The 25,152-nt window shown below is 33.2% G+C and overlaps 1 long non-coding RNA gene across 1 annotated transcript; it reads right to left on the bottom strand.

Annotated features, from left to right (window-relative positions):
* Nucleotides 1-9,056: 9,056 nt before the first annotated feature.
* Nucleotides 9,057-10,356, bottom strand: LOC131030335 (uncharacterized). The gene is made up of 3 exons (XR_009102891.2): nt 10,065-10,356; nt 9,769-9,945; nt 9,057-9,649 (listed from the first exon to the last, which is right to left on the bottom strand). It is a non-coding gene; the product is annotated as an uncharacterized LOC131030335 (long non-coding RNA).
* Between the last annotated feature and the right edge of the window lie 14,796 nt (nt 10,357-25,152).

Below are 25,152 nucleotides of genomic sequence, written 5' to 3'. Positions count from 1 at the left end.
TGATTTTATGTTCTTTGCCAGAAAGCTGGAATAGCTTGGTTATGGTTGTAAGTAACTCTGTCTCTGGTAAAAATACTTTGATATTTGATGATATTGTTGGTGTTATCCTAAGCAAGGAAATGTGAAGGAAAAGCATAGGTGAGACTTCAACATCATCAAGTAGTGTTTTGAATGTGGAGAACAAAGGAAGATCAAAGGAAAGAGGAAAAGGCCCTTGGAATAAGAAGTCACGAGGGAAGTTAAAGAAATGACACTCTCAATCTAGAGGAAAGAAAGATTGCTGGTATTGCAGAAAGCCTGGTCATCTAAAGAAAGACTGTTGGTCTCGAAAAAATAAAGGAGACAAAAATGAAAATGACAGTAAGGAAGCTAATATTTCAAGTAATACTTTACAAGATGCTTTAATCTTATGTTTGGATAACGTTAATGATTCCTGGGTAATATATTCTTGGGCTTCATTTCATGCTACACCCCATAGAAAATATTTTCTAGATTATGTTCAAGGTGATTTTGGACAGGTATATTTGGGTGATGGTGAGCCCTGTCAAATTGTTGGAAAAGAAAAGATAAAGATCAAGTTGCAGAATGAAAATGACTGGTTTTTGCAGGAGGTAAGACATGTTCCTAACTTAAGAAGAAATTTAATTTCTGCAGAGCAACTAGGTAGTGAAGGTTGCATAGTTACCTTCTCAGACAGTATCTGGAAGGTCACTAAAGGATCATTAGTAGTAGCTAAAGGTGCGAAGGTCGACACATTATATCTGTGTACTGGTAACACTTACTCTACCTTAGCTGCTACAGATAAAGTTATTGTAGGGACAACAACAATAGATGTTGCAAGAACATATTCGATAATGTGGCACCATAGGCTTGGGCACATGAGTGAGAAAGAGATGAAAATACTTCACTCCAAAAATCTATTGCCAAGACTAAAGAAGATTGATTTAGAGTTATGTGAAAACTATGTTTATGGCAAACATAAAAGAGTCAAATTTTTCAAGGTTGGTAAAGAGAAGAAGAGTGAGAAGTTAGAGCTTGTGCATTCAGATGTATGGGGACCGGCTCAGGTATCATCTCTTGGTGTCTCTTGTTATTATGTTATTTTTATTGATGACTCAACCAAAAAAACATGAGTATATTTCCTAAGACAAAAATCAGATGTTTTTGAAACTTTTAAGAAATGGAAAGCTTTGGTTGAGAATGAGACAGGAAAAAAGTTGAAGTGTCTCAGATCAGATAATGGAGGTGAGTATTGCAGCAAAGCATTTGAAGATTACTGCTCCTTAAATGGGATTCGAAAGTAGAAGACAGTTCCAAGAACTCCACAGGAAAATGGTGTGTCAGAGAGAATGAATAGGACTATCATGGAATGCGCGAGGAGCATGAGATTGCATGCTGGATTGCCCTTACATTTTTAGGCAGATGCTGTACATACTGTTGTCTATTTGATAAATAGAGGACCTTCAACCCCTTTGGATGGTGGTATTCTAGAGGAGGCATGGACTGGTAAAAAGGTAAATTATTCTTTTCTAAAAATCTTTGGTTGTGAAGATTTTGTCCATGTTGATAAAGAAAACAGAACCAAGCTTGATGCTAAATCTCAGAAACATACCTTCATTGGATATGGGATAGATGAATATGGCTATCGGTTATGGGATTTTAAAAATAAGAAAATAATTAGAAGTAGATATGTTATATTCAATGAGAAGGCTATGTATAAAGAACAGATGCAAGAAAAGAAGAATGAACATGACAAGCAAGAATATGTGGTGTTGGATGAGATTCCTGAAAATGAAATGCCATAGGTACCTGATGCTCAGCAACAACAGAATGTCCCACAAAATCCTACAAGTGTTAGATGTTCTACGAGGTCAACTAGACCCCCTGAAAGATTTTCTCCTTCTTTGTATTCTATATTATTAACTGATTCTAGTGAGCCAGAAGAATATGAAGAAGCAATGCAGGTGGATGCCAAACAACAGTGGGAGCTAGGCATGAAAGAGGAGATGGAATCCTTGATGAAAAATAAGACTTGGGACTTAGTCCCTTTACCTACAGAAAAAAGAGCCTTGCGTAACAAATGGGTTTATCAGCTGGAGGAGGAGGAAGGAGGTCAGAAAAGTTATAAGGCCAAACTTGTGGTAAAAGGTTTTGCATGGAAAAAGGGTATAGATTATGATGAAATATTTTCCTTAGTTGTAAAAATAACTTCAATTAGAACTGTACTTAATCTTGTGGCTGCAGATGATTTACATCTTGAACAATTAGATGTCAAAACAACTTTTCTCCATGGAGAATTGGAGGAGGAAATTTACATGTTGCAACCACAGGGATATGAGGTCAAAGGTAAGGAGAACTTGGTGTGCAGGTTGAATAAAAGTTTGTATGGCTTAAAGCAAGCACCCTGACAATGGTATTTAAAATTTGATAGTTTCATGGATGAACATGGTTATCGTAGATGTCATTCTAATCATTGTGTATATTTTAAGAGATTGGATAATGGCAGTTATATTATCCTATTGCTTTATGTTGATGACATGCTTGTTGCTGGGTCTAACATGCAACATATAAATGATCTTAAACATAAATAGCCAGGTCATTTGCTATGAAGGATCTGGGTTCAGCTAAGCAAATTCTCGGTATGAGGATTACACAGGATAGGAAAAATAGAACCTTGAATTTGTCCCAAAGTGAGTATATAAAGAAGGTGTTGAAAAGATTTAACATGCAGGATGCAAAAGCAGTTAGTACACCTTTGGCTAGTCATTTCAAATTGACAAAGGAGATGTTCCCAAAGGCACAGGAAGAGGTAAATAAAATGTCTAACATCTCGTATTCATCAGCTATTGGCAGTCTGATGTATGCAATGGTATGCACAAGGCCGGATATTGCACATGCAGTGGGAGTTGTGAGCAGGTTTATGAGTAATCCGGGTATGGAACATTGGAATGCTGTGAAATGGATTCTTCGGTATTTGAAAGGAACCACTACGAAGGCATTATGTTTCAAAGGATCTAATGCTGCTCCAAGTGGATTTGTTGACTCTGATCTGGCAGGTGATATTGAATCATGAAGGAGTACTACAAGGTATGTTTTTACTATAGGGGGAACTAGAGTTAGTTGGATTTCTAGGCTGCAGAAGGTTGTTGCACTTTCAACCACTGAAGCTGAGTATGTTGTTGCTATAGAAGCTAGCAAGGAGATGATTTGGTTAAAATGTTTTCTGAAGGAATTGGGTCAGACACAGGAGGATCGCCCATTGTATACTGATAGCTAGAGAGCCATTCATCTTGCGAAGAACTCTGCTTTTCATTCAAGGACAAAGCACATTTAGCTCAGGTACCACTTCATCCGAATTGTTTTGGAGGAGGCTCAGTTACGGCTTGAGAAGATTCACACAAGTGAGAATCCTGCCGATATGTTCACGAAGGCAGTTCCACAAGATAAGCTGATTTCTTCATCAGTTTCTGTTGGTCTTCTTGATTGATAATTATGGAATTTATACTAGTTATAATGTGCCTACATGCATTTTTAGGGCAACAAACAAAGTCGACCTTTTTAGGGTTTTATTACAATGTCAGTTTTCATCAACAAAAAACGGCAAACAATCACCACATATCAACAATCTCCGACGAGGATATGTGCTGAGTGTACAGTACTTTGCTGATCAGTCGCCACATATCAACAATCTCTCACTTGGAGACTGATCAGGCTCCACACCAAACAATCTCCCACTTGGAGACTGATACTAGATGACACCACTGTACTTGCAACATCCACTTTGGCATTGTTGTCAAAGAGGGAGAAGATGTGAAGTAGAGAAGATATCTGCAGTATTGAAGACATATAATATGGAAGAAGATGTAGAGATATCTTTGTGTATTGCCATCAATGCGAAAGGGGGAGATTGTTGGCATATGTGCAGAGTTTTAAGACATTATAGGATTGTATGTTGTCATTGATGTCAATATACTAAAGTATGAACCGGTGTATTGAAGTAAGCAAACTGGCAAGTGAATCGGTATGATGGTATGAACTGGTATATGAAAATAGTGAACCGATATGTTGGAGTGTGAACCGGTATATGAAAAGTTTGTATTGGGGTTTCATTTGATATGACTACCGGTTGGTAGTCTCAGCTTCAAGGTTTCTGGTTGATGCATTCCAAGTCTGTGTGATTCGATTGACGACATCCTTTGATGAGTTAGCATTGAAATGAAGATCAGATTGCGTTGCCATGTTAGCCTTGTGCACGTGAAGAATTTCCTTGAGGATCTTGCATGAAGAAGATTGATTCTATCTACCTCAGGAATGTGCAAAATCTTTGTAAACGGTGGAGAGCTCGTGATGGGTTATCAGCTTCCAAAAGCTGTGAAGAACAGATGATGGAGAACATCTTGAGATTTGTTCAAGATTGTTTTGCTCTATGTAATGTGTTTAACTGGCTAGGAGTGGACCTTCTGCATTGTTAACCTAAATACTTAGGGTTTTTAGGTTTTGGCCACCAACCTAATTGTTGTCTATAAGGTCGATAATGATTTTTATTTGAAGTTGTTGGCAAATGAATGTATGTGAGGTGATTCTTGCTAGACCAAAGGAGTAAGAAAAGATTTGCAGAGTGTGATTGCAGAAGTAAAAGAACTGAAGTGGATCTGCCTTGGCATTGAGTGTTGTTATCAGATCAGTATATTACCTGTTGACTTCTAACCATTTCAGCAGATGGAAAATACCTCTACCGGGTAGCTTTAATAGGCTTTTTGTAAATCCTTTAATAGGGTGACTCAAAATCATTGAGTTCTTTAAATCCTCTAACAAGGTAACCTTTAACAGAATTTTAACCTCTAACCGGGTATTTAGCCATCCCTTAACTGGGTGATCCCTAGTAGGATAAGATCCTAGCAGAACTTGTTGTAAAGTCTTTAACCAAACTAGGCTCCTAACAGAGCGGACTTCAAAAGAGTTCAAGAACAACTTGTGGGTATTCATCCCCACCGTGGTTTTTACCAGTTGGGTTTCCATGTGAAAAATTAGTGTGTTATGTTTGATGTTGTTTCATGTGATGTTTTAGTGTTTTCTATTAAGTGGTAATGCAAGTTGATCCAATGGTCATTGTATTTCTGATGTTTTACTTACTTTAGCATATGGGTGAAGTTGAGATGAGATATTAGGTTTTGAGAAGATCTAGATGTTACCGTTTTATGTCTTTTACAATCATACTGTGTTTTACCAGTAGTGCCTTGATTTAGAGTGGTAATATTGTTTACTATTTAGTGCACTCTTTGCAGTTTAAGTTGTTGAAGAGGTTTTTGTCTATACTGATTCACTCCCCCCCCCCTCTCAATATCTGTTGGGTATTTACTGTTAATCATTATTCATCAAGCTCTCCATCATCCGTCAACTCTTTAGGGAGATTGGTTTCTATTTCAAAATCCCTAATTTGTGGCACCAATAGTCTATAATAATTCTTTTCCCTTACCTCAAAACAGTCCTGGAGGTTTTCCCAAAATCCTCCAATCTGGGCTTGTGCCCCTCATATGCCTTAGGCATGGCTTGTTTAAGCTTTCCATAGGGATCATAATACTCCCTAGCATAATCAAATTCTTTCAAGTTTAAATCTTGGAGTTCCTACTCCGCTGTCTTTGCTACTTGGATCTTTGAACAAGAAAAATATCCAATTGAAACTGAGAAGTCTATCCCTATCTTGTGTTTTGATGACAATAGGGATTGGAGGCTGAGCAATTGTCTGACATACTCCAGCAAAATGATGTGGTCGTTGCAATATCTTGGCAACAACATCGAGTTCCTTGTAAACCCACTGACCCTTATGTATGTGGAACGTTGGTTTTGAATAAACCAACACGCCCATTCTTGGATGATTGCCATAGCTTTAGGGCTTATTCTATATCATGTATCACTTGTTAGTTTAATGATCACATGGAAGAGGAAGGCATCATTGATTCTTTTGAAGTGTGCCTTTGCACTAGTTAGAGGGAGTTGGGAATAATATTCCCAAACTTTCTTTTGGCCTTCCTCATCTCCTAGTTGGCCCTCTACCTGTAACCCTAGGAACTTACCTGCTCGGGCAACCACCTAGATGACATAGGAGGTAAAAAATAAATTCTTTGTTTGGTGCACCTTCTTCATCTATTTACATATGTCCACAAATTGATGACTTGAGGCCCACTTAGAAATTTTAGATTATTTTGCAGATTGTTATGAACTTGGGTTATTTTTGTTACACATTCTTTGAAATTAATACAAGAAGCAGCTTATAGATTGCCTGATCTATGCATATGTTCTACGAGTTTGTTCTTTGTAATCCATTAATGTTCATTGTCTGAAATTAGCAACGTGTTCTAATCTTCCGTTTATTACTTTATGACTCATGCTACACACGTAAGTGGTGTATAAGAATTACTGTGATAGGCAATTATTGTGGTGATATTATTTCCATAAGTCTGTGAGGTTGCTGACTTTGCAGGTTTACTGGAGGTTCGTTGTTGAATGTTGATTTAGATAATATTTGATGATATTTGGATTGCAGGATACTAATTAAGTAGTTCATTAAGTTGTCATTGAATTGGTTTCATTGTCATTTTCTTGTTTCCCTATCTCTTGCAGTTTATTTCCAGAAGAATCTTAAAACCATAGCATAAAAATGAAATTAAGTTATTAACGATTAGTGGGATTTAGTTCTAACAAGCAGGCCCCTTAACGGGTACAACCACATCAACCATTGGGCTGCCCATCACCGTCGAGACCCGACTATAGAGACCTTGGAGTGATTAGTCCCCCACAACTCATTGCTTTTCAGGAGAGGTGGTGAGTGTTCACATTGGCTACCTGATTGTTGGTGAGTGTGTCAAAAACAGTTGTCAACACAATCCATACACTATATATAATTCTTATTGTTTAAATGGATATTCTAACAATAAAGGCATTGCTTTCCAATAGAAAATTCAAGAATTTACAGACAAAGAGAAGATACATTATTGAGCACACAAGTTCATGAACACTTACTTGAACAATTCATGTTGTGAGTTATATGAAAGAAAATAAAAAAGTTCTTTTATTCACTACAAGATAACCCATATTGAGGTCACACATAAAATCAAAGACAAATTATATAATCAGAGATCAATTCTTTTCTTATATAATTTTATTTGTCATTATCATATTATCACATTTTGTGTTCTTGTTTTCCTTTTTTGACTTTATTTTCCCATGTTCATTGTACTTTGTATCATTTTATTTGGGCATTTTCAATATATGTATTTCCTTACATGTTGGCCTTCAAGTACACCTCACTTATTGTGCTACGTATACTTATTATCTATCTTTTGTTTCAAACTTATCTTCTCCACTTGTGGGGAGGGGGTATTCATGATTTGTTGATCATTTTGGCCTATTTCATATCTCTTTTTTTCTACTTGGGTGACATTTAAATCTTGTTTCTTCTTGTCTTGATCTTGCCTTTTCTACCCCACTTGCGAGTCGTGCTTTGTTTTCAACTTACCATTTATATATTTTTACCCTTATCTTACCATGAACTTATACTCTCACCTTTTGTATCTTTTTGATTATTTGGTCCTTGTCTTATTACTATAATCTCTCATTTTATATCTATGAATATAGTCCTTAAAGTTATGATTTCTATGATCATCCTTTATCTATATATTATGACCCCACATTGATCTATCTTTATTCCTAAAACACTTTTATTATCCAACTATCTTGATTGTTTTATTTGATGAGTATCTATTTTTATACTATACTATCTAGAGTATTAACATCTAATATTGTTACATCATCCTATGTTGCATTGATATCATTAAATCCTAAATTCTCCTATCATACTATCAAGCATTCTTTGAAAATATATTGTTATATCACTTGTCTCTTGGTCTCGTATTGTTAAATCATACTATATCTTAGGGCTTCTATATGATCTTACATGGTCATACCTTTCTTATTATATCATACATATTTTTAACTTACATTGATACACGCCCCACTTTTAGAATTGATTGTTGATCCTTATTGTTATATCATACCTTTATAGTTATTGATAATTTTCCCTATCTTTATCATTGCTTTTGAGCATCTTTATTTTATCTTGAATATATCTACATGGTGGGGATCATCTTGATATTCCCCCTTGTCTATTTTGTGCTTCCATTATCATATCATTACTACATTGATCCCACATTTTAAGGCATCATTCCTTCCACCTTCTCATAGTGGACCTTTAATGACACATCTTATTATTTAGATTTGTTTGCGCCTTTTATCTTATGATCATACATGTATTTGGGAAGTTGCTCTTAATGACCTTGTTGAGATTCATGACATTTTCAAGCTTCATGCCATTGTCGAGCCTTATATCACGTTGAGCTTTATATCACAAACTTTCAATTACACTTTTATAGTATTTTTTGCCATTTATTGTCATATCTCCATTATCTTGCCCCTACTAGACATAACATCTTTAATTATTGATCTAATCTTCAATCAAATAGTGATCAATCATGATGCATTGTTAATAGATTTTTATGTTATATGATTCGTTGAATGCTTATGATAATATATCACAATGTATTTCATTATTGCTCTATTGAGAACCTTATAGATAACGCATGAGGTAGGAATGAAGGCATTTCAATTATGAATTATATGATTACATGCTTACATTAAGGGTTCCTCTTGCATGACTTGGATTTTTCTCTCACTAGCTTCATAATGGGAAAAATACCATACTCATCAGTTGCACCATATTTGAAACTAGAAATGGAGGAACATTTTGTCTTCGAAAGCTTTCCCAATTTTTTATAATTAGAAGATAGTTTTTGTATCTATTGAGAAATTCACCCAATTCTTTCCACATTCTTATTGAATATTAACAATGCTTTCTAAGATCTTCAATATATCTTTAGATCGTGTTTTCCTTTATTACATTATTCTTTATTTCTTTTATATTTTTTTTAAAGATATATCCCTCTACTACCCTTTTCTCACTATATCTATTTCATTCATATTGACCAATATTAACTCCCATAAATATTAACACATACGTTTTATTCAATTCTGATCATAATAACATAGTTTTCTATATGCTCTTTGGGAGATATAACTCATATTAATAATATGAAATGGTAAAAAAATTCCAAATAAATAAATACCAGACTGTTCCTTCTCCAAACCATTTTGATATCTGTATTTTATATCTGTCATATACATATATAAAATATAGAGCAAATTTAATAGTACAATTTTTCCTCCTTACCATAACCTACTCAATAGATGTATTTACAGGAAATCTGATGTTTTCATGGAAGATCTCCAAATGGGTAAAGAATTTACATATCTAAATTTGAATTCCACACAAACCCAATTCAATTTCTGTGCAAACGGCAGCGAAATGAGCCGGGATGAGTTGTAGGAGAGCAGAGACAGAACTTTTTTTCCTCCTCCTCAGTGCAAATTCTGTTGCATTTAATGCCAACCAAATCCTTCTGCCCTTCCCCATGATGATGAGTTCTGTTACAGTTTGTGTCTGCCATTGGAGAGCAATTATTAACTGGGTTCTTCTCTGATCTCAATTGTTGTGATGACATAATTCCCACTTGAATGCAATCCACTTGCTTTGAATCTATACACATAACAGATCAAATAAATGACAGTACAGATATTTACAAACCATGATTCAAACTCAATGCATGAAACCCAACCAGAATTGATTAAAAAAGCAGCAGAGATAATGATTTGTACCAGAAGATATGTAATTGTTTGATGTTATGGAATAATCAGAGATTATTGTGCATAGCTTCTGATAATAACAGTGAAAGTTTTTCTTTTACATTCCAAATCAAACTACATAGAGCACTTCTCTGATCTCAATTGTTGTTTTGACATAATTCCCACTAATGCAATCCACTTACTTTGAATCTATACACATAACAGCACAAATAAATGACAATACATATATTTACAAACTATGATTCAAATTCAGTACATGAAACCCAACAAGAATTGATTAAAAAAGCAGCAGAGATAAGGACTTGTACCAGGAGATTTGTGACTGTTCTATGTGAAATTATCGTGCATAGCTTCTGATAATAGATGTCAGAGTTTATTTTCTCGATGTTTCAGATCAAACTACATGATCTATGAAAAAAAAATAAAAAAAAATGATTGTAAATATGAATTGAAAATCAAGATCTATGAAGCCCAACTGCTGCTCTTCTGATATCATTTGGGTCTTCAATCAAGTTTTGGAGCTTTATAAGGTGGGTGAAGGGCTGATGGATGCGTGGGGGCATGCATTTTCTCCAATGCAAGTAACTTGTAATGCATTATTGGTCAGATAAATAATGGAGATTGATTGTTTTGTCACTTTTATCAAGAATCCAATGGGTATTTTACCATTTTCTCAAAAAGGAATCACATGGATGGATTGAGTCCTTTATTAATGTTGGAAAGATGGATTCTTCTCCACTCAGTATAAATATATATTTATATTTTTTGGTCCCCAAGAGGCAATTCATAGTAAGTGATGTCTAGTCTTATGAGGTAAAACAATGGGTGCACAACCCCACATGTACTCTAGAAATAGGTGCCAACCACTCTTGGTGGTCTCAAGAGATTATCTCTTTCATGTAGCATTTGAGTAAAATATAGAAAAATCTTGATATCTTCATTGAGGAGATGGATTTTCAATTGTGACTTAAAGAAATTCAAGGTAATTTTTTTATTTTGAAATTTTTTTCATAATTTTATTCAATGGATGGGAGTGGGTGGGGATAGAGGAATTTTTTTTATTTTGAATGAAGTTTTAAATTGCTATTGATTGTTTGATCATTGAATAATATGATGTTTCATAAAATTTAAAAATATAATACAATGTATTCATTCAAAAGTAATAATGATAAAAAATTAAGATATTTGAAAAGGTAGTAAGAATTCATGATTGATTTTTTTCTTGAAAAATTCATATTAGTTATTTGATTCTCAAATTTAAAACAACATCATTAAAATAGTCCAACCTTCTTTAACTAATCTACGACAATTTATTGATTAATAGATATGTAACCTTATTCATTTATTATTAAATCTATTATATCTTATCTATGATAACAATTTAAATAAATATCAGTGTAAGTATTATATAATTAGTTCTAACAATAGTCAATATAGATGTCTTGAATACTTAGAGACATTGATGTAGGAGGTGTGAATATATTTGTATTGAAGTTTGATTAAAGTTATAAAACTCGTTAAAGACAAAAATATTTGGTAAAAGTATATTTTGTATAACATTAATTTATTAAAGAAAATTATGGTTTATATGATTAAATGAGATGTTTTATATTAAAATATTATTTAGTCAATATAAAAATTTATATTGTAGGATTGTCATGAAAAATTATATATTATATTATTGTATAAGATAAAATGAATATTTATTTTTAAACTTTTTTATTTGACATGAAAGTTTTATAGTATGGTAAATGTATGGTTGTATTGTTCAATTTATCTTGTTTGGCATATGATTTGAACCTAATTCTAAATTCACTATTGTGTGTAGCTTTATCCATACCCTAGTCAAGATCAATCTAAATCCCTTAAGATTCTTTCCCTCCCAAACTAGGCTACATATTATATTTATTCCCTAGATTGATCTACTTTATCACCCTATCAGCTATAGGTAATTCCACATTTCTCTCTCTCAAGGTCAATCATTTTAGAATTGCATATTAGAATGCCTTAAGTTGAACATCTAGGACCTTATGTTTATCAATAATCCTAGGTCATTAGTACCCATGATGGGGTCATATCATTAGAAATTGTCATTCTAACACAACCCACAAGTTGTGAAGTAAAAAAATCAACTAAACTTTCACTCTATATTTTAAATTTAGAATTTACAATCTTTAGTTATCAATATAAAATTAGTTTATAATTTGATGGTTTTTCTAAGTTGAAATACATGATATTGTGTTTTTGACCTAAAAACAATTACAAACTAACACTTATTTCTCACCATCCCCTAACATCACATCCTAGTATCACTCCCTAGTCCTAATCCTCTTTCCATCACTAATTAATTAAACAATCCACAAATCTATTTGCACCCATTCTAAAATAAATAAATAATTATATCTATTAGACCAAAATAGAAAAATTACTTAACTAATTAGGTTCCATTTTACTTTATCATACTTAAGCTCAACTTATGCATGCACTTGTTTTTTCCTTAGTATATGATGAGAATAAATGCCATGATCTAATTTATTCCTCACCAAGGCTTCCATCTAGGGTTACTTTTGCTATTTTCTTATTATAAGGATTTGTTATTATATATTATAATCATTCAAATATTTATTTGGATCAATAATACAATTATCAAGGTTGTATAGAAAATCAATTTTATTTTTTCTCTTTATGTGATAGGTGTTTTGGTTATAAGTGTTTTTTGGGAGTTATGGAGTTCAACAATCAACTCTTGCACAATATCAAAGCATTAAATCTATTAATTCTTGTCTTTTTTTAGTGATTCAACCTTGAAAATGAACCTCACCATTGCATCCAAAATGTCCAAGGAATGTAAAACTGCTTGTCTTAACATTCATATTTGAGTAGAAAAAAATCAAAGAATTTTTTTTAGAAGCACAAAATTTGACGAAAAAATCCGTATACGAGTATATTTATTCATACTAATCCATGCAACTATATGCACAAATGTCATCATTGTACCCTATCTACATCAAAATCCAACTTGTTGCACAAACACCTAGTGAAAAAATTAAAACAATGGTCACTATATTTTTTTTGGCTTTCCTTGTGTAGGCTTTTACAGGGGTTATATAAAATTATTGTCTCATAAAATTTTTTTAGGCAATATTTATTTTGGTGTTCATCTCATAGATTTGGTGTCATGATCACATTAGTGACTAGGGACTCAAGTAATAAGTGCACACTTATATTTAAAAAGTTTCTTTTCTCAACAAGTGGAGACACCACCATTTTGTACCACTCTACTAGAGTTTTCAATTGATTCCACTCTATTTCATCTACTAAATTTCCACTTGAACATGGATAAGTTAGCACCAAAGGTTAGCCAATTCACTTCCTACAAGTGGTCTAGTTGTCACCATCCCACAAACCAATTGTCACTAGCATGGGCTATATAGCTCATATGCAACTTGCCACTGTCTTGACCCCCTCCAATCATGCTGAAAGGGGGATTTTTTCCTTTTTCCATCACTTGGGAAAACATAATCATATTTTTAAAATAAAATATTGTCAGAAATAAAGTTTCATGTACTTTCTAATGTTGTGGATCCCATTATTAGATTTTGCTACTAATAAATTTATCACCTATCAAAGTTATATCTTCATTTTTGTCTTTCAAGCTTATAATTTTTTCTTGTATCTCTAATTTTTACAATTCTCGTGGCATCAAAAAGACATTTTAAAGATCTTCATAACTCCCAATTCACTTTTTTCATAATTTTACCGAGCCATTTTTATTCAGTTTATCACTATTTCACATTTTTCTCAATCACTTGGACTTCTTAGAACCTGTAAATGTTCCTTTTGCATAAAAACACTTTATTTCATCTGCTTTATATATGACTCAAGATTATTGGTATTTGATTTTATAATCTGAGGAGGTACCGTTGGTTTTTCTATTCATCCTTCTATGGTAATGGACTAGAAAAGCATAATTATGTCTTTGACAAATGGCATCCCAACACATCTTAGATGGCTTAATATTTTACCTTGTCTTTATGGACTCATACCTCAACTAGAAACACTAGCTAGTATATTAACATAGAGTAATATCATTAATCATATTGTAGGATTAATTATTTTAGTGTTAATAATGACATTTTATGTGCCTTATTAGGAATTGCTTGTCCTTATGCACTTTGGACTATACTTTGGCAGATCTATGAAGACCCTTATATCCTTTTAGTCTTGGATGATCCAACTAAAAGTTATCACATTCTCCTTGACAATGTATATAGTTTACCCTTTGATGATGATACTTTAGAGGATCTTGAGTATATTACATGTCATACATGTTATAATAGTTCAAATACTTGTCTCCTTGCTCCTATTAGGATCACATATTCATTATAGGTTTCTCCTAATCAGGTTATTATCACTATATACATAGCCCCTATTGATTTAGTGCAATAGCTCAGTAATCCTCTTCCATACATAACAACTTGGGATTCATATCTATTAGATATATCATTCTTGTTTGTGGAGTCTTATATTACACAATTTGAGAATTATTTTGAGGACACTCATCTCATCTTTTATGAAAACACATCATCACTTTTAGCCCATCACCATTATCTTTGGAGCTTTCTCTACATCAATCTTCATAGGGTTTTTTATTGTCATCACCTAACTTCATTGCATTGAGATGTTTGAGTAGTTTTTAGAGTCACACATTTGAGTTTAGATTCTCTCTTTATCTAGCTTATATGAATGAATTCTCTAATCACCAATAGATCTATTTCTTCTCAAGGAGAAAAATATTTCTTGTAGACAATGGATCATGTTTTTTCTCCAAGCTATGATCATTGACATAAGAGCCACTTTCGTGTAGGGGGATTCCTATCAAGGGTCAACTAATTGTACTAATATGATAGAAGAAATCATCAGGGTCATATTAAGTCCCTCTTCTTTCTTTCTTTCTTTTCAGTACACATTTATTTTATTTTTTCTCTTTTAGAGAGGAGTTTTGTCCATGTGGTTGTCTCCTTTTCTTTTATTATGAATGTATTGTTTGTTTATACATGGGTGTCTCACTAGGACTTATAGACAAAACGCATCCATGCATTCATCATTATATTTTTAGCTTCTTGCTAACTTGCACTTAAGGAGGATGTTAGAGAAAAATAAGAAAATCATCCAATTAATTAATTAGGCTCCCTTTTTATTTTATCATACTCAAGCTAAAAATATAAAAAAATATGAAAATAACCTAGTTAATTAATTATTAATTAAATAGGCAACCATTTTATTTTATCATACTCAAGCTAAACATATGTATGTGTGTGTTTGTCTCATAGCATAGGATGAGGACACATGCCATGATTTAATTTAATCCTCAGTTGGAGTTTCATTTGAGTTTATTTTCTTATTTTCTGTTATTACAAGGATTCATTATTGTATATTTTAATCATTCGTATACTTTCTTGTTGTAGACAAATTGTCAAGGTTGCATAACAAATTAGTTAGTTTTTTTTCTCTATGTGATAGGTATTTTGATTTTAGGTGATTTTTAAGAGCTATATGGTTTAATAATCAACTCTAACAAAATATATTTCCATTTATATTCATAAATAATTAAAATCCCATTGTCCACTAATATCCATTGTAACCACCCATTATTCTTTCCTATTTTTAGCCCATGCATAATTTATTAGCCAAAATAAAATAAAAAAGATTATTATCCTCTGTTAAATTCTGTGAGAAGCAAGAATCGAGCCAGGATCTGATGTCAGTCATAGATCACATGCAACTCCAAGCAACGGATGATCGAAGATCAAAATAGCTGAATGAAGATAAATCTGATATGAGAGAAAAATAGAGATAAAGAAGAGAATTTAGAGAAGACTCTCACCGAGCTATCACTTCACTAGTGAAGGTGAGAGTATATTGCTTATTATATAGAAAAATAATAGCATATACAACCAAGAGGTGCATTAACTCCCACCTCCATAAAAAGTGGGAGGTTTTACCTACTACCCCATAAAAGGTGGGAGATTTTTACCTACTTGGTAAATGTCAAAACATGTGGCATAACCTCCTTACATGAAAACAAAAAAGGAGTTATAAGAGGTGGCACATAAGGCCAAAAGAGGGTGAGAAACCCAACTACCCTATAACCCACTTAGGAAATGACAAAATAGTGGTTATGAGAGGTGGCACAACAAGCTAAAAGAGGGTGTGTAACTCAACTACCCATGTGAGGTGGAGAGTTACACATGTAGCTAATGTATTCCGCCATGTGTCCTCATATTAACCACACCTAATAACCTATGCAAGCTTAATAATATATGTGTAGGAAAAATAAATACCCCCTAACATAAGGAAAATAAAAAAACCTACACTAACATCCTCACCCATTATAGTTCACTCATGAGCTCCATGACTCTTCCTAACTATACTTAGTCAATAGGGATTCTCCATTTCTCTCATTCAATCTCAACCATCTATTCAAAAATCAATCCTCACTATTCATATCCTAATCTCAAAATCTATAAATAACTCGCATCTTTCATTTTTTTTATATATATGAATGATGAATCTACAAATACATGATATTGATTATGTTGCAAGGTGTGCGCCCTTGGTCTCCTTGTGTTGTGTAGCACAACACTTGGGTTTGTGACATGGCTTAACCACCTCCTATGGATTCTATAATTCTAGTGGTTGTATCGGGCATTAATAGGTCGATCTTTTGGTGCAATGACAACCACACTTATAACAAGTGGTATCAAAGCTTGGTCACAGGTTCAAACCCCTCGCTTGCACTGGGGGGGATTGTTGCAAGGTGTGCGCTCTTGGTCTCTTTGTGTTGTGTAGTGAAGTGCTTGGGTTTGTGACATGGCTTAACCACCTCCTATGGATTCTATAAGTCTAGTGGTTGTATCACGCATTAATAGGTCGATCTTTTGGTGCAACGACAACCACACTTGTAACATATTCAAAGAGAAACCTACATTTTATCCAAGAACAAATCCAACACATCTAAGGTTTGTATTTGGTTTTAATTTACTAACTTTTATTTTATATTTCATTTCTTTTTGCTCTATTTGAGGCATTTCTTTGATATAAAATATAAATGTTATATTTTAACTTGTTTTTAAGAGTTGGTATATAATGATCTATACCATGCAAGATTTGGTTGAAGATGTAGTTGTGTATGCTAGAAATTGAAAGTATCTGTAAACCCTAAATAACCCAACCACTAGTCTAGATCTACAAAAACCCTATCCAACAACACCAATGAAGTACTTTATGATGCATACAAATAAAATGAAATAACAAAATTAAATAGTATACCTTCACACACGCAGTATGATTGACTCCATTATTCTCTTATCCTCCAAGATCTTGTGAAAAATATATTTTCTCTCAACTATATTGCACTAGCACGAGAGGACATGAAAGAATGGAGTATGGTTGCTTTTGATGATGTACGACTATGGTGCAATATGAATGATGATGTAAGCTCTAGAATGATTTTGGCATAATGCAAGTACTCTAATGATTGTAGATTGATCAAAATGGAAGGAAGAAACCTGTTTTATAAAATTCTCAAAGAGAACCAAGGGCTTAGATTAAGAGGTTAAAAGATGAATGACTATGATTGTGCAGAGTAAGATTGTTGATGATATCATAATACTAGGTTACACTTTTTGGCCAAACTTGACACTAAAATCATAATTTTGCACCAAATCTTCACTTTCTAACACTTATAGCAGCTAAACCATTAAAATTTTGAAAATGAAGTAAACTACTAATTTGTGAGATTTTTCATGTAGATTCTAAAAATCTACATTTTTTAAATTAGAAATGAATTGTCCATATTTTAAAGTAACTTTTAATAAGTTAATATTTACAGTAATCAACATTTTTTAGAAGTGACATATATTGTGTAGTGGATAACATTTTTTATAGTAAGCATAAAATTTTAATTTTTAAAATGTAAATTTGTCACACAAATATCTAGTGAATGTATATTTTTTCATAATTTTTTGTTACATATATTTGTTTTAGTTAATTTTTGAAGTTGAAGTAATTGTAATTTGGGTAGAGGTGCATTTCATAATGCATAAGTTTTTTTGTATGCATAATTTCTTTCTGTATCTTTCAAATTTTCCACGTGTGAAACACAGTCTTGAATGTTCTATGAAAAAAACTACATTCATAAGAAATAAAAAATAAATATATTAATATAATTAAATATATTAAAAATTATTCTTTTTGGAAAGCCTATAATAAGGATTACATACTTACAAAACAAAAATTCTAAATGAATTAATTTGACTCCTCAAAAGCTAATGTAAAAGTGGTTTTTTGTTAGTATTTTGATAGGTGTGAAGGAGACTCCATTGTAGGTATGATTTAAGAGTAGAGAGGTTCTATCCAAGGGATTTCGATCTAACTCTCTTAAATTAATTACTTTAAATGGGACCTCTCAAGGCTTAAATTAATATATTTTCTAAAAAATGTGTGATTTTAGCAAAACCAAGATGCACCAAAAACTGTAATGCGGTATTGTGGGATCACAAAGTATTGAGCAAAAGGTAAAGATAAAGGGATGAGATTGAGTGGTAGGTGGCAGTGAATAAGACTAAGAGGTTAATTTGAAATGTAGGTGCTAAGATTAAGAGGTGGGTTGACTTGTTGGTTCAATGAGTGTGGACATTGGAGAAAGGACAAAGTAAATGAAGAGAAATATCCAACACTTGTCACATGACTACAAATTTAGATTATGATCCATGTGAACAAGTTGGAGGGCTATGATTAGAAAGAAGAGGATAATTAATTAACGAAATAAATAAAATTGTTTATTTAATTAATACAGTTAAAAAGTGGGGCTTATCCAATTAAATAAACAATAAATATTTATTTATTTTTAGAAAGAAAAATAAAAATATTTATTTAACTAATAGAGGAAAAATAAAGAAATAAATAAAATTATTTAATTAATAGAGGAAAATAATGGTAAAATAATTAAATAAATGATAAATATTTATATTTAATCAAGTTAGGATAGTTTTAGGTGCCTACAGTAGTCACCCAAGATCTATGAGGTTCAATGAAAGAACAAGAGAGATCAAATATGAGAGAATACTGTTATTCTTCAAAAGGATGAAAATGATAGATTATTTACAATAAATTCAAGATTACAAAGAGGGCCCCTTGATTATATAGACTAAGGTGAGACATAAGACAACATAATTATTATGATTAGTGTCTTAATTTTATTATATGAGACATAAAGTGATAATTATAATATGTGTATCCTAAGTAAGGTTAATAGAAGAGGAAGAGGAAGAGGGAGGACGAAAAACCAAGGACTCTAATAGTAAGGACAGAAGAAAAACTATATGGAATGATGGAGCACATTAAATTTAGGATGGGATGGATGAGGGATGTGAGAATTTAGGATGTGATCTCTAAGGACTACATCATGTAATAACAACATGGCTCCAACCTAGATTTGTCACTCATAATTCAATATTGTGATGTTTGATGAAGGCAAGAGTATTCACTATAAGAGATGGGATATGTCAAGAAGTATCCAAATCATGATTCATGACCATGACCTTGTCTAAGTATTAAGATTGAAAGTGAGAAGAAAGGATGAATGGGTATAAGTATAATTAAATGTGTATGTAGTTATAAGAATGGTATTGCTAGTTGTCTACTCTTGTACTACCCTACCACCCAAGTGGCGCTACCCCCATCTTTTTCCCCACATCAACCCTTTCTCTATCCATCATCAATGCTCTACTCCCCTACGCCCTATCCCCCCAACCCCTTGCTAAAGTTTACATACCCATTTACTTGTTCCCTTCCATCCTCTCTGACCACTTTTGATATTCACAATGACAAGGCCATGATTGTGAAACATGCTTTGGACATGTAATGCCCCTCCCTTGATCAGACTCTATTTTACCTAGTTTGACTCTGGTTGACTTGTTCTGTTGTTTATGTAGTTGGATGATATTCTATGTTGTGATGACTTTTATCATGATACTATGCTATGATATTTTGGATTTAACAAATGTTGGTTATGCATTACATCTTTATGGATGTTTAGATATTAGATTTTATGCTTATGTATTGACCATGGACTGGCATATTTACATTATGTATGAGATATATCATGTGTTCGTTTTCATCTATGTGTATGATTTTGTATGGGGTGTGAGGGGATGATCTTCCGTTACTCACTTCGGAGAGACATGGAGTGTCACGCCTCTCCTCCATTGGTGTGCCTATAAATGTTGGATATATTTATGTATGTTTTCTCGGTGATGCAGGATTGCAGGTACAAGGCATCAATTCCACCAGGCTTCACACATTTGAGTGTGCCTACATTATCTCAATGGAAGTTGTGGAGATGGTCATAAGGCCCATCAGTGTCACCCTTGTTAGCATTTGGCATTATAACAGACAATGGAAGATTGTTGGCATTTCAATAAGGATATTGAGAAGGTTGTTGATGATTATGGATATAACTGATTAAGGATGTTTACTATCTTAATATTATTATTTTGTCATTGATGTCAAGAAATTGATTTTCTAATTCAGTATGATGTTGCCATATCTTGAGAAGTATGATTTGAACAGTATAAAGATGTCGGTAAAAGACATAGAAAGATTATGATGAATAAGAGGATGAATAAGGTATTCAATAGGCAACTATTACCGAGTCAGACAATGATGAGATCATGATGTTTAGATTGTTTTGACATCATACATATGTTGTAAATTGTAAGGTTAGTACTATACTACGTTACCAAGCAAAGAACCTAGTTGGTAAACCCTAAGGTTATCGCTATCGGTTAATGAAGGCGGAATGTCTACCGAGTGAAGTTTAGTATTTACTGAGTTGTAACCGAGCTGTAACAGAATGCATTAAATGTTTACATGCATTATTTAATGAAGGAAGCTGATGAGCTAGAACTGATTAAATGATTGGTATGCCGTAAATAAAGTTTGTTAGAATCTATGGCAATGAAAGATTGGTAGGAAGATCTACAATTGAGATTGAACCACAATACCCTAGCACAAGTTCCAAGAAATATATGCAAGTTCCAAGGTGAGGTAAAACATTTTCAGATTGAAAGATGCATTGAACCTGGACAAGATTGAAGATCTGATGGCTATGATTGATCATGGGAAATGTGATCAAGGAGATTAAGCGGTTAGCTAATTGTTTATAAATAGGGAACTATTGATAGACAATGCATGCGGCCAAGTGTATGCACAGGGATGCTACATAGTGATTACTGAGCACAGAAGCTTGAAGACCTGTTTGAATAATAGAGTATAGAAGCCCAGCAGATGGACAAGATTAGTTCTATGTCTAGATTGAATTGAGCAAATAAGAATCTGCTTTAGCATTTTAGATGTGAAGTTGCAGATAGATTTTTATTACTGTTATTTTGTGAAAGTGATAGAAAATCTCTTAACTAAGTGGATTTAACAGTCTTATTTGTAAAACCCTCTAGCAAGGTGACATTCTGATTGAGTGTTTGAAATCCTTTAACAAGGTCACTTCTAACAAGGTGAAGATCCTAATAGATCTGAGGGAAATCCCTTAACCGGGTCACATCTAGCAATGTGTTTGTAATCTTTAACAGGATTTTCTTTTAACCGAGCATACTCTAGAAGAGTATATTTCTTAGTGGGTCCGAAATCCCACAGTGGTTTTTCCCTATTTGGGTTTTCACGTTAAATCTGATGTTATGAGGTTTACGATGTTTATATGCTTTTGGGTTTGTATGTTTAGCAGTTTTGGTTATATTACTGAAGTATATGTTACCGAGGTTGAATCTGATGTTTTTATGGAAGATTAAGTTTATATGATTCACCCCCCCTCTCATCTTGTTGGCTATTGGATCTGTACTTATATTAAATATCAGAAATATCAATTGGTATCAGAGCATTGGACTCCGGAAGAAAAGTTTAAAGGCACTTCAGTTAAAGATCCAAAGATGTATAAGAGGGATGCACCGAAGCTGAACAAGTCAAGTTTCTCTACATGGCAGAAAAGGATGAAGTTGCATCTATCAGGAGTTGGAGAATATGATGTATATTATCTGGAGAATGATTTCATCACACCGAGCACCTATCCATTGACAATGGAAGAGATAAAGGCAAAGCAAGAACATATTCAAGCAATGATTGAAATAACATCTGCATTGACCGATTTAGAGTTTAATGACCTAGAAGGCTACAATGATGCAAAGGCAATGTGGGATAAGCTCATATCTGTATATGGAGGAGATGAACATGTTCAAAGAGAAAAAGTAGATAGTCTAAGAGGACAACTTGAATCTATGAGGATGAGTGAAGGTGAGAACATAACTCAGTATAGTACAAGACTAAAGGAGATTGTCAATCAAATCAAAGGAGCAGGTGGAACTATTGAAGAAAAGGATATAACAAATAAGTTGTTAAGAACCCTTCGACCAGCTTATGCAATCCGAGTCTCTGCAATCAATGAATTGAGGTCTGTACCTAATATGCCAGTTTCTTTAGATGCTACTATTGGTAAGCTACATGCATTTGAGTTAAGTAACTTTGATAACAATGGATCTTCGGTAAATAAAGTTGAATTTGCATTTAGTTCTTTTCATCTTGATGAATCTAATGATTACAATGAAAGAAAGTATAAGTACTCTGAACTTGGAGATCACAGTGGAGCAAGTGAAAGATTTCGTAAGAACATGGAAGAAGTACACAAACTGTATGAGGAAATCAGAAAACAAGAAGAGTTTGAAGCACTATTAGCCAAAAGGTTACTGAGAGGCAAAGGTAAGTATAAAGGAAAACTACCTTTGAAATGTTTCAATTGTGATAGAATAGGACATATGGCTTCTAACTATCCTGACAAAGATTCTACTAAAAAGAGAGATTACTGAGGTGATAGACAGAAAGATAATCATTACAGAGGACACTGAGACTTTAGAAGAAGAGATAGAAAGACATGCTTAATAGCTGATGAGGAATCCAATGATGATAAATCAGATGAAACTCATACAGAGGAAGTAGTTTATGTGGCTATCAAAGATGGATCAAATGAAGAAAGGTATGAAGAAAAAGCCCTAATATCTCACATAAATACTAATGATTCTTGGATCATATATAGTGGATGCTCACATCATATGACATGAGATAAACACAAGTTTGTTATATTAGAAGATTATGATGGAGGCTATGTAAGATTTGGTAATGATGCACCATGTTCGATGAAAGGTAAAGGATCTATAACACTTCTTGACAATGCAAGATGCAATGATGTTTATTGGGTTGAAGGTTTGAAATACAATTTGTTAAGTGTACCACAACTAAACAACATAGGTTACCAAATAGAATTTCAAAAAGGAATTGTCAAAGTTCATGACAAGAATGGAAAGTTAGCTACTATCGGGACACAAACAAAAGGTAACACATTTCACCTTGACTCAACTCGGAACAAGTGTTTGTATGCAAAGATAGATGATACCTAGTTATGGCATTAAAGGTTTTGTCATGTAAATTTTGATAATCTGATCAAAATAAGTAAGAAGCACCGAGTAAGAGGTCTACCAAGTCTTGAAAAACCTGAGAATGCTATGTGCCAAGGATGCCAGATGGGTAAGATGACAAGATCAAGCTTTACAAGTAAGTCTTACACTTCTAAGGGAATTTTAGATCTTGTGCACACTGATATTTGTGGTCCTATGAAAGTTCAAAGTTATTATGGTGATAAATATTTCATATTATTTGTGGATGACTATTCAAGGATGTTGTCAGTAATGTTTATAAAAGATAAATCAGAAGCTTTTCAAATGTTTAAATGGTACAAGGCAAGAGTTGAAAATGAAACAAGAAGATAACTGAAATGTCTTAGATCAGATAGAGGAGGAGAGTTCACATCTGATGAATTCAACTTATTCTGCAATGATCATGGTATTAAAAGACAAGTCTCTGCACCGAGAACTCCATAGCAGAATGGAATAGCTGAGAGAAGAAATAGATCTATTGTGGATTGTGCTAGAACACTAATGATTGAAAAGAAAGTGTCACAAACATTTTGGAGAGAAGCAATAAGCACAACAATTTACACCCTGAACCGAGTACAATTGAAGAAAGGTACTTTGAAGACACCATATGAAATTTGGTATGATAAGAAACCTAATGTAAGTTATTTTAAAATCTTTGGAAGTAGATGCTATGTTCACAAAGATGATAGAAATGGCAAGTTTGATCAGAAGAGTGAAGAAGGAACATTTCTAGGTTATTCTTCTAGAAGCAAAACATTTAAATGTCTGATCAAATCATCTAACAAAATAGTAGAAAGTGCAAATGTGAAAATTGATGAATTTGCAGAAAGAAATGATGAAGGAAATTCCAAGGAACCAAAAGACTATGATGAATTTGTCTATGTTCAACCGACAAGTCTTACCGAGAAGACTGTTGAAGAAAATGAAGAGAATATCCAGTTACCGAGTGATGAAGAAGATCATACAGAGCCTACCGAGCCTGTATTAGCCAAGTATGTTAGAAGACATCATGCATCAAGTCAAATTATAGGAGATAAGGATGATCCAGTGATGACAAGGAACAAACTGAGACAGAACACATGTCTGATATCTAAATTTGAACCGAGAATAGTGAAAGAGGCATTTAACAGTGAAGATTGGATAAATGCTATGACAGAAGAGATTGATCAAATCAAGAAGAATGACACATGGACACTAATCCCAAGATCGAAGGACAAAAATGTAATAGGTACAAAGTGGATTTTTAGAAACAAGCTAAATGAAAAAGGAGAGGTCATTCAAAACAAAGCAAGACTAGTTTGCAAAGGTTATGCTCAAGAAGAAGGAATTGATTATGGTGAAACTTTTGCACCTATTGCTAGACTTGAAGGAGTAAGAACATTGTTAGCATATGCTGCTTTCAAAAACTTCAAGGTATATCAAATGGATGTCAAATCTGCATTTCTGAATGGAATACTAGAAGAAGAAGTTTTTATTGAACAACCTGAAGGATTTGTTGAAGACAAGAATAAAGATCAGGTATGTAAATTGAACAAAGCTTTATATGGTTTGAAACAAGCACCTAGAGCATGGTATGAAAGATTGCACTCTTATTTGATTAAGATTGGTTTTATAAGGACAAGTGAGAACAACAATATGTACATGAAGAATGATGAAAATGGAATACTGATCTCAACCATATTTGTTGATGATATTATATTTCATGGAAATGACTCTCTATGTAAGAACTTTGGAAATGAAATGAGCAAAGAATTTGAGATGTCATTAATCGGTGAGATAAAGTATTTTATAGGTTTATAGATACTGCAAATGAAAAATGAGATTTTCATTACTCAAT

Source organism: Cryptomeria japonica, chromosome 1, assembly GCF_030272615.1.
Source record: "Cryptomeria japonica chromosome 1, Sugi_1.0, whole genome shotgun sequence".
In the NCBI taxonomy this organism is placed as follows: domain Eukaryota; kingdom Viridiplantae; phylum Streptophyta; class Pinopsida; order Cupressales; family Cupressaceae; genus Cryptomeria; species Cryptomeria japonica.
The sequence above is the reverse complement of the archived record's forward strand: the minus strand, read 5'-3'. Positions and strand labels throughout refer to the sequence as shown.